This window comes from Sinocyclocheilus rhinocerous, unplaced genomic scaffold (genome assembly GCF_001515625.1).
Source record: "Sinocyclocheilus rhinocerous isolate Xijiao unplaced genomic scaffold, SAMN03320098_v1.1 scaffold8, whole genome shotgun sequence".
NCBI classification, from domain to species: domain Eukaryota; kingdom Metazoa; phylum Chordata; class Actinopteri; order Cypriniformes; family Cyprinidae; genus Sinocyclocheilus; species Sinocyclocheilus rhinocerous.
Window position 1 is genome coordinate 2,880,451 of NW_015666800.1, and position 12,254 is coordinate 2,892,704.

At 38.3% G+C, this 12,254-nt stretch overlaps 1 pseudogene; it reads left to right on the plus strand.

Annotated features, from left to right (window-relative positions):
• Window positions 1-4,982: 4,982 nt before the first annotated feature.
• Window positions 4,983-12,254, plus strand: part of LOC107733094 (spectrin beta chain, non-erythrocytic 5-like) — a 36,076-nt pseudogene continuing 28,804 nt past the window's right edge.

Genomic DNA, 12,254 nt, shown 5'->3' on the forward strand with positions numbered 1-12,254 from the left:
TTAGTTTATAGTAGCAAGCATTTAAAAATGTCAAACATATACATTTAAAAAATAATCCTGCAAAAATATTCTACAATTTCAGTATTCAGGAGAGTACAGAGCTTCTTCCTTACTGGGGATTTTTTATTTTATTTTTTTGAGAGAGAGATTAGCATCTAGTCTGCCAACTCTATTCTGTCTTCTAATTATACAAAAATACTTCTTTTTTTTTTTTAATAAAAAATTTATGTTTATATTATTTTACATAAAATATCAATGATAATGACAGTAAGAGAAAACATTGAATTAAACAGTGTTTATAATTCTGAGATGCAAAAGAACTTCTGTTGTATGATGAAATCATTATGAAACTCCTTTATGCTGTATATACATTAATACTGATGAATGTAATTATGTATGTTAAACACTGTCACCATAACCATATGTACATTTGAACTAATAGATTGTTTCTGTCAACTCCGAGGTGGATTACATGAACTAGACTAACTATTTGACACAAAGCTAACTCTTATGGCTTTTAAACATGAAAAATCATTGTATTTGTGTGCAGGTGAATTTAAGATTACTGTAAAATGTGGTTAAAGCCATTCTGTTCAAGTTTCCCAGACACTTAAGTATATAGGTGTTTGATGGTGCTGCCTATACTTTAATGAGCCTTTGACATGCATACAACCTTCAATCTTCTGTTAATTTGTCATTTGCTAATTTTATATAGCCTTTTAAATGAAATAAGGGAATGTAATAAATGTTTCTCTTTCAAATTAAAATTGTTTCTCCAACACTTTATTTTGAAATTCGTAATCATAGTAAACTTGAACGTGTACAAAATCTTTTTTGAATAACATGGAACATGGGCAAATATTAGATATTATATTATGGCTTCTACATATGTTTACAAACTAAACAAAACTAACCAGGATGTTTATTTAGAGAGACACGTTTTATGTAGCTATGAATAAAATTTCCAACAACTGCTGGTTATTAGGATAATGGTGCAGATGTATGAGGATTCCAGGCTGTAGATCTAAGGGATGTTTGTTTTGTACAGTGTGTTAGTGCTATGGTTGAGTCCCTGAGGGGGCTGCTTGAGTCCCAGCCTTGCTATTGTCTGAGGAGCAGACAGAGTCTGTACTTTCACTTTCTTTTGTTCTTGCCTGAGGATGTATACCCAGCATGACTCTCCATAGACTCTAGCCCCACATCTAGTCAGCAATCAGTCAAGCACTGTAATAGAGTTTCACATTCCTTTACCGAGATTAATGGGGACGCATCTCACATTCAGGTCTTTCACATTTACTTAAGGTCCAGGGATGCAGAATTTTAATTGATATGAAAAGACAGCAATCATTAACTATAATAACATTGCTAATTATTGACTGCACACATGCTCTCAGTGAACTTTCCAACCAGACAGATTCCAGGCAGCACTTGAAAGAATAGACTGTAGGCGACATTAATTAACTTATAAGAATTAGACATCATATCACTGAAATAACCACTTCAGTACTTGGATGCCTCATTTGTTTAACACATTATAAAAAATGAATAATGAAACAAAAAATATAACCCAGTGTGTATCGGCTGTTTATGCTATATTATTACACACTTTAGTTTGACATTAAAATATCTCCCTCTGTCACTCACATCTACTGACATGCAGGAGCAACTGCAACACTACGACTTCAGCAAGTTCCCTTCTTTGAAGGTGAAGTTGATTGAATCTGTGGACAGAATGTTGTCCACCAAGATCTCAAGCCTGATGAACATGATCCGAGAGGAAGAAAGCAAGCAGCCTACTCAGATGGTAATGGGTGGAGCCTTTGAGGACTCGTCCGACGGGCCTTTCGGCCACGGCTATGGTGAGGGTATCAGTGCAGGGGCTGATACTGAGGACTGGATTGTGAGTCGCGACAAACATCGCTACGATGAAATCTTCTACACACTGATGCCTATCAATGGGAAAGTAACTGGCATCAATGCCAAGAGGGAGATGATGAATTCTCGTCTGCCCAACACTGTACTGGGAAAGATCTGGAAGCTGGCAGACTGTGATAAGGACGGCATGCTGGATGATGAAGAATTTGCTCTTGCTCAGCATCTTATTAAAATCAAACTGGAGGGATTTGAGCTTCCTATAGAGCTTCCAAATCACCTAGTACCTCCATCGCACAGAAAGGACCCCACTGCAGACATCTTGTACAACCACCAGGAGGATTGATCACATTCATATCTGTATATTTATCAGCCAGCTGCTAGCACAAAGTGGCCTTTGAATATGTTTCTCTTTCAAGTTAAAATAGTTTCTCCAACACTTTATTTTGAAATTCATAATCATAGTAAACTTGAACGTGTACAAAATCTTTTTTGAATAACAGTAATTTCAGATGTTTCAACCCCGAATCAATTAACATACAACTGGCATGGCTGTTCCTGGATGGGCCTTTAGAGAGGTGTGTGCTGCTGAACTGCATGAAATACTGAATTTGACTGCAACCGTTACCCCTCATGTAGCACATTGTCAGGTGAGTGAGAATTGCCCTCCCTTTCATTCCATTACAACAGCATCAAAGTTCAGTTCAGTCCTTTAACACTGATCAGTCTTGAAGAGGATTTATTGGATTATGCTCAAATCATGAATTTTTGCCTATGATGAAAGTCTGTGACTAGCACTAACTGTGCTTAAGTGTTGAAAACAAACCTTGACAAAGGGAAAGTGAATTCTAAATCTATTGCATGCTGTGCATCATAATATGACAAACAAATGTAATAATTTTTACAAGTTGCAAGAAATAGTTGCAGGATATACAAATGGCAACATTTAAGAAACAAAAAATGCAAGTTATGCAAAAAACAAAAGGAAGTTTATGCTATTTTGAATTGTCTGCAGAGATGTGTAATATTATAGTTTAATGGTTTATATGTTTTAAACTAGATTAAACAAATGTCTGTTTCACCGAATTACATGGATATAAAATATTTTTCAATATAATAGCATCATAGCTTTAAGACTCTACTAAGATGATGTTCTACAGTATAACATATGAAAAGTAACAAAACAAATAGATGAAATGTAACATCTGATTTAAGTAATCTGTAATTCTTGATCCCATCCTATTCAATTTATCACCTGATTTGGAAATGCTAGGTATTTTTATGATCCTTCAAAATATGCCTGTAAAGTCAGACTCAAAGAGCATAATTACACTGTCAGCAGGAGAGGCATGATTGCCTTGATACTTTCACTTCCTCATAAACATTAGAGAACAAAGCAGATTTAAAAATTGAAAATGATTTATCTTGAGTCATATTTAACTTTCACAATGACATGTCCTTGGTACTATCCTCTTTTATTTTAACTTCCCAAAAAAGCTCAAAAATCGAAACGTAAAGGCCTCACTATTCATGTGTATGGCTTAATGTTTAAACTCATCTTAAGCAGCTATTTATTGTAAATGAACAATCTCTAGTGCAGCATTTGAGATGGCTGAATTTTTCTTTATGTGTGTGTGTCTTTGAAACAGTTACATGCATTTTTCATATGTTGTTTTCAGAGACTAACACAAGTCAGGAGATGTCTAAACAGGGAGATGGAGAAGAGTCAGATGGCCGATTCCGAGAGCTTCAGGAACAGCAGATGACGGTGCAGAAGAAGACCTACACAAAATGGATGAACAGTGTCTTTTCAAAGAATGGGGTACGAATACATCCTTCCAAAGCCTTGCTGCTCAGTGCTAGTTCAGGCAACAAGATCCACAATCAGTGACACAACTAAGCACCGATAAAACTTAAACTAAAAGCTTACATTTCAAATGTGTCATGATCAATTCTTTTCCAATAGTAATTATATTGCTATGGCTATCTATCTATCTTTAAATATATAAATAATCCACTTCATTTAATCAGTGGTATCTGCTTGTGGTGAAGCAATTTGATTACACAAAAATTCATGAGTCACGACAAGATATCACGGTAACTCTGATGATGTAATATAATCCTGACTATTCTTGTGATTTACTTGAGTTTATGATATAATATGCTCAGCATGATTACCTCTAGTTGTGAACCTTTGAACCTATTTAAGGTCATAATTATTTTATCATTGTCCATTACATTACCATCTACATACTTTATGTACTTGTCTCATGATAAGTGGACAGCTAGTTTAGTTGCTTATTTAAACAAGTTAGCCCACTGTTTTTCATATATACATACTCAAAGACTGAGTTTAATAATAATGATAAAAGAAAATGGCAGGTACACGTAAAGGAAAACCCAATAGTTAATTTTTATAGACTGTTATGCAAACCTTTTGTGACAGATCAGCACTGGGGAGGGAAAAGCACAGATGATTTACCTTGTATTACATCAACATCACCAGTTTTAGATTTAGGAAGGAAATAGGACCGCCTTGACTGTCATCACATAATGTTTTTATACCTGATATTTCCACTGTATATGTCTCCCTTTGAGTGTTATATTTAACAGTGGTTACATATGACCTCCTCTCGTACTTACTGCCATTGTTGTGTGAACCAACTGAGAGATTTCACTTACATAATAAACACTAACAGCAAGATGTTAAAACAGACAAGTGGTGCTACAACGACCTTCCTCGGCTTGTTAGGGCACACAAATATATTAATAGTTGTACACAGGCAGCTGTCCGGTAGAATGACATGCTTTAAACGTTTCCCTTTCCTTTTCCCCTTCCTCGGTTTCTCCTGTGTATTGTTCTGTATCAGACAACACCGTTCACCGTAAACATGTTTATTATAAAAAGTCACACTGATCATTAAATAACTAAATATTGCTTTCTGAGAAAATCTACTCTACCCAAACACATAGCATTTCTTTTACTGCATCAGTTACATGCAAGTTAGCAAGAGACCATTGTTCTTGCTTTTAAAAGCAATTATGAACGCTGCAAAGAAGTATACAGTAATTGCAAGCAGATTTGATTTTTTTATCTTTGCTCTTGAGTGATGAACTACATGTCTGAAGACCTACCAGAGGAGCAGGGTGTGCTCTAAGCTCCCTTGGTTCATTCCCTGGGTAAGCAGATGGGTTGAGAGACATCAGATTCCCACAACACATGGATTAGGGAGTGGTTGCAAGTCTCATTCTTGAAAGCTGAGAGCAGGACGGCTTTACTGAGGGGAGTGTGAGTGAGTCACGTCATAGTGGAATACAGTGGCAGTTAGCCAAACACAGTGGTAAAACAAAGCCAGCTGCTGATTTCATGCCTAAACTGCCTATGATGCATAAAACAAATGTGGTTATAGGATATAAGAACATGTATGTCACTGTCAACTGACACAGACTACCTGCAACATTACTTGTAAGCTGATGTCTTCGCACTTTATGATTATTTGGTTGCATAAACTGGGTGTGTTGGAAATGTGTGTAATTATATTTGAATGTGCATTCACTTTAAAGGAAAAGGTTGACTTGACTGATGTGTATACTGAACTAAGAACTGGTGTGCATTTCGTGCGACTTTTGGAGCTCATCTCCAGGGAGAAACAGTTCCAGTCGATGCAGCCTAAGAGTCCACTGTCTAGAAAACAACAGCATTGCCATTAATTTCCTTAAAACCAAGGTACACTCAAAGAAGTACAACATGCAAATATCAAATTAGAATAACTTTTAAAAAGTATTATTTCAACAATGTAACTTCTTAAAAGTGAACTGTGGATAAACCGATACAATAAGTTATGTACTTATAATTGTAGGTCATCCTTTTTCCCTCTGTTCATCTTCTTATAGATCAGAGTAGATCTGATTGGTCCAGAAAATATTGTGGATGGAGACAGAACCCTGATCCTGGGCTTAATTTGGATCATCATTCTCCGCTTCCAGATTGGAGCCATCAATATTGTTGAGGTAAGGCCTTAAGATTGGCCCCTGTGCTTATCACTGTTTAAATTCTGTTTTGGTTTCAGGCTGGTGGTGATGTCAGTGGCGCTCAGCGCTCAGCCAAAGAAGCTCTACTGATATGGTGTCAGCGTAAGACCGCCGGTTACGCCAATGTAAATGTGCAAGACTTCTCAAGCAGCTGGAGAGATGGACTGGCCTTCAATGCTCTTATTCATGCCCATCGGTGATACGTATAGTGGATAGCATTCTCTTTTGATAAGGAACATAATTTGACTGTTTCCTTTCCACTACTTCAATCTCATGAAGTTATGATAACACTGTTCCAGGCCTGATCTTTTTGACTACAACCGACTACGGCAAGATGATCCAATGAGGAACCTCACCCATGCTTCACTCTGGCAGAGGATGAGTTTGGTATAATGCAGCTCCTGGATGTGGAAGATGTCATGGTGCCCCATCCCGACGAGAAGTCTATCATGACTTATGTCTCCCTTTACTACCACTACTTCTCCAAAATGAAGCAGGGTCAGACTATCCAGAAGAGGATAGCTAAGGTTAGTTAGCAAACGTGTGTAGTTTTAAGTAATGTAAAATGCAAGGGTAAGAATTGCTATTACTATACATCTCTTTAAAGTTGTGATGTAATGGAAGAAGCAACAGAACTTTTCTTCTGTATTGTGGTGTACATCCAAGTGAAATAGATTATCGCGAAGAAAAAAGTGTAGAGCAAGGGCATCAGTTGTTGGTTGGATGGAGGCAGATCCGAATGGAAACTTGCATTGGAATGTAAGAAAGGGGCGGGTTTGTGCAGACAGAACACACCAGAGAGATGTCTCATTTCAAAGTTTGGATGAATTGTTCACAATAAGATCAATAACATGCATTTAGAAAATAGATATGGTGAATTAACATTTCTTGAGTAGACCTCTAACCCTAAATATTAAACTTTGCCTTGTAGTTTGTTGAGAAGAAGTGTTACTTTTCTAAGAAATCAGGCTTATGATTTTTACCTGGTGAAAATACAGGCAAAAAAAATCCCATAAACTTATATTGATGGAGTGACCTGTGCCATATATATATATATATATATATACATTGGCAATTTGCTTAACTAAGTAATAGCAGTAGCAATACTATGAACTGTACTAATGCCAAAACAGTTATTAGTGATATAAGATTTATTTCCTTGTTATTTAGTGTGTTTCTTGACTGGGCTTGGAATAGATGTGATTATTATAACAAAGATATACACTTTTTGCTTTGGTCCATTGGGACAAAGCAAGGTCACAGGAGCACACAAAGGTTTTTTTGTGAAAGGTTTTTGTGAAATGTTAAGCACTGGTGCCCTCTGTTTGTGAAAGTATGAACTGCAGCTACTGCGGTGTTGAATCAGGACTCTAATCTCAAACTCTTTAGGATTAGTGGATTTGACTGTGGGTCAAAAGGAGGAGCCCTGGTCGTAATCAGATCAGTATAAACTCTGGGCTGTAAATGCTGCTAAACAAGAAAGTTAGTTGTCTGCACTGCATAGTCAAGATAGCCTTTTGGATCATGCTGACAATATGGAGGAAGTCATCCTCAGATAGGCTACTCTTTGACAAACAGGAGGATTTGATCCAGCAAAGATGAGCTCAGAGGTCAGGCGATGCTATTAACATGCTGGCAGGATACACATGGAGAGAAACAGGGGCGTGAATTGTCCTGTTCTGCCTGTGCAGTACGACACTTTCACTCACCACCATGTCCACAAGTGTGAATAGAAATACCGTTATGTGTTGACTGGGTCACAGCTGTGGAGTAGTGTTAGCTGTCACAAAAGTGTATTAAACAATGACAGACAGATCTCGTTGAATGGATGGATGGGACCAAGATAAGCCCAGCCAGGCTCTGAGATGTCAAGACTCTGAGTTCATTTTATGGTAAGACTGCCAAGCTCTCAGGTGTGACGCTGTTGGGACACTAGATGACAATGACTTTCAGTGGCTGTTTCAGCAGTCAGTGGTTGTGATGGCAGAACATGAGACAAACAATTATTGAGCTGCAGAGGAGTGTTCCAGAAGTGGGAAAGGTGTGTATTAAGTAGATAGATGTCTGTGTAGCTGCTGAACAAAAACATGCTCCCAAATCACCCATCCTTCAAAGAAATAGAACTTGTGATGTTGCTTAATGTTTACAGTAGTACTGTCCTGCTGTAAGACCAAATCTGTGCTTCTGAATTTCATTCATCTGCTTCAACATCAGTGTTTTCCAAAATCAATAGTTTATCTCTGCCTGCAGATTGTGGACCTTCTGAAAGAGCTGGATGATATGAAGGGCATGTATGAAAGCATGGTGTCTGACTTACTACGCTGGATCAAGACCAAGGTTGAGGAGCTCAATGACCGTTCTTTCCCCAACTCCCTGCGAGAAATGCAGCATCTGGTTTCTGCCTTCAAGTTGTACCGCACTATTGAGAAGCCTCCCAAGTACCAGGAACGAGGGGCTATCGAGGCCCACCTCTTCAACTTGCGAACCAAGCTAAGAGCAAACAATCAGTGGGACTATATTCCTCCGGAAGGCAAGACCTTGGGGGATATCGAAAGGAACTGGACCTTGCTAGAGCGAGCAGAACACGAGCGAGAGCGGGACCTCCAGAGTGCGCTGATGAGGCTGGAGCAGCTGGAACAGTTGGCCCAGAAGTTTGGCCATAAGGCTACGCTGAGGGAGAGCTACCTGGAGGACATTCTGCAATTGATCCAACAACAGGACCTGGGAGGGCTGCAGAGACTGGAGGAGGCTGAGACAGTGGCTCGCAAACTGGAGGCCCTGGGAGCAGATGTGCTGGCTCATGAACCATGTTTCCGCACTTTAAGTGAAAAGGCTGTTGTTATTGAAAAAGAGAACTACCACAGCAAGGCGCAAGTGATTTGCAGGTGAGGGGCAAAGAATAGCTGGTAGTTTATAATCACTTACTGATACGGGCTATGGCTGGTTTTCATGTCCTATTATAATGCAGTGGAAAAGACATGTCAAAAATAAATTTCTAGTAAAAACATTCCCACTAATGTTGGCACTATAAAATAACATTTCCTATTGATGCAGTTGTTTTTGTTTCTTATTGATGATTTTTTGTTTTAATATTGGGCTGTTGCAGCAATGTACCAGTCCTTAATTTGTTTGAATGTAAAATGCTTATAGCATTTTAGATATGGCTGCACTTAAGGGAAACTAGATTTTTCAACATTTTGTTGATCCTTAGGAATGTGGATGTTGAAAATGACTTTACATTATTAAAGTAAAAAAAACATTTTATAGGTGTGGAAGTATTTAGTATCTATCTGTCTATCTGTCGGTCTGTATTTTTTTTCCTACAGACATTACCACTGAGAATTATGAACTGAGCATTATCACTTGAGCATAAACTACTTTCTTTCCTAGGCCCAGGCAGATTCCTCTGACTTAGGAAAACAGCTGCCAGAGGTGGTAGCCCTACTGCAAAAGCAGGACTTACTAGAAACTCAGATCATCTCACTTGGAGAAACCCTGAATGCCATCAGCAGCAGTGCCTTAAAGGTTAAGCACAAAGGTGCCACAAAAGTTGAGAGAGGAATTAAAGATGTTACCGGCCAGTACAACTCTTTACTGGTTCTCAGCAAGAACATGTAAACTCTATAAACCCTTCTAATTGTACTAAAGCCATATTTGGGGACATTTGTAAGACTAAGATTTTATTAGTTTCTAAAATGAGTACAAATTTTTTTTTTAAATCTTGTGGCAAGTACCATATACTTAAAGACACTTATCTAGAAGCTAAACTGTGCTTTAATAGTTAACCATGAGAAATACAGACAGGATTGTATACACCACAGTTTTACGGTTTTAGAAAAAAACCTGCTGTGCAGCAATTACATGATCTTTTTTGTGGAAAAAAGGAGAAAAGCTCTGGAGGGACAGCTGAAGCTCTTTGAGTTTTTCCATGATTGTGAAGAAGTAGAAGCATGGATCTATGAGAAATGGGTCCTCTTACAGGCAGCATCTCTGGGGAGAGACCTCAGTCAAATTCAGCAAGCCATTCAGAACCACAAGGTATGTGGCCATCAGATTCTATAAGATTACTATAAAATATAAAATTGTAGTACTGAAGAAACCCATTACTGCCTACATTTTTAGATCTATCTCAAAACAGTTATATATTTATCGATATTTAATGCTCTTTTAAGCACTTCTATAATGGAGAACTGACTAACGTTGCTTAACCTCAATGAGACTGAATCAGAGCTGCTAAGATTGCTTTGTTATGTTGCAGGCTTTAGAGGCAGAGATTCAGTCTCAGGAATCACTGTGCTCTGGGGTTTTATCCAGAGGCCAAGAGCTGTGCAGGGGGAAACACCCTAATGAGAGAGACATCCAAAAGTGGATTCGGACTCTTCAGAAACAATGGCAGCAACTTAAAGAACAAGTCACCATCCGAAAAAACAGGCTGCATGCAGCCAATGTCATCAAGCAGGTATGTACATATATATATATATATATATATATATACATATATATATATATTAGTGCAAAGTGAGAAATTATAATTCAGTAGATCAAGCAGTGGTTGGGATAAAAATGTTCCAAGTGCTATTCCTCCTTTCCCTCAGTATTTTGCAGACATTACCGGAGCCAGCTCGTGGCTTGATGACCGCAAACCACTTCTCATTGATGAGGATTATGGAAAGGATGAGGCCAGCACTACTGCTCTGCTCCAGCGTCACCAAAGACTGGAGAAAGAAATGGAAGCATATGCCTCAGAAGTTAAACGACTCGGCGAGCAGGCCAAGAGTGCTGCCCAACTTGCTCCTCTTACTGTGAGTCACAACCAAAATAATCCATTATGTACAAAAGAAAAAAATACAAATTATTTTGCAATACAGTTACAGCACTTAGTCTGTCTGAATAATCTTCTAATGTTGCTTCAGGAAGGGTAAAGGTGAAAAACAGTTTATCCATGAAATAAATGTGAATCATTGCTAGTATAAAAAAAACAGAAATTACTGCATAATTTAAAGGTCCCATATTGTCAAAACTGAAATTTCCTGGCTTTTTTCACGATTACTGAGGTCTAGGGGCTATTTAACTACCATATAAGTTTCAAAACAGTCAGTCCACAGTAAAATTCACACAGCCTGCTTAAAGTTCTAGCTATTTTTCACGAACCGTTGTGACTTCCGTAAAAAGTTGACGTCAGAACTACACAGTCACTGCCTTCAGTCACCACCCCGAGCACCGCCCACCGTCCCACTCTCCTTTTGCCAAACCCCCAGACAACATCGCGTTCATGCCATTGCTGAGCAACAACAACATGGAAACATGTCGAAAAGGTTAACTTTAACTACGAAACCAGATCGGCCGACCTGTAACGTTACACTCTCACTCAAAGGATGGCCGATCTGACAGGATTGTAACTATGAGGTGGATTACATCTAACATGTATAGTAAAGACAAACTCACCGTGTCTATCTAGTCATGATGAAGATTTATATACATTTCAATTTCAGCAGGCAACTATTTTTACAGCTACATTATTGTTCCAGCCACAATTAATCACAACAATGTATATACAATTACAAATGATTATATATAAATCGTCAGTTTGTTGTTTTACACACATGCACACAGACATTATTTCATACACGACATAGTCGTGAGATGCAAGAAACATAGACATATGGCAAGGAATCTGTAGACGCGCCCATAACAACAAAAGACAATACTTTATTGAACCTTTTCTGATAAGAAGTGTGTGCTGCAAACGCGAGCATTTTTCACGCTCGTTTCTGTCCAGTCTGCTCATTTTATCGCATTTAACCACAGCTGTCGTCGGTTTTTTGTCTGGCAGTGGCAGCAGATATGCGATCAAATTTCTAATTTGAGGCTGTATTACGTCGATTCTGGCACCCAACATCACAACAAGATGATATTTTAAGCTCCTTATGTAGCCGAATCTGCGCTGGTTTGAATGGCCGCCCGCCTCCCTTTGTTTTGCCTCCAGCTAGCGCAGTGACGTCGCTGAGCCTAGTTACCTGTGATTGGCCTGGCCGTGCGTCACTCAGAAAACAACAGGCCAATCAGAAGAGAGGATTAATGAATATTATGAATATCATGAATATTAATTAGACGGGCCAAAATCGACCTGTTCTCAGCAGAGCTCCTGAGAGAGGAGCTGTAAAAATATATTGAGATGGTTTTTGGTACTTATACCGCAAATATATATTCTTAAGGACATCAAAACCTAAAATAAAACTCCAAAAAGGTGTAAAATATGTGACCTTTGTAGCGAATCAGCTCATGGGGAAATATGAATAATTAATCATAACTAGTTATAATTAATTATAAATATTTAGATCCGCTGTAGA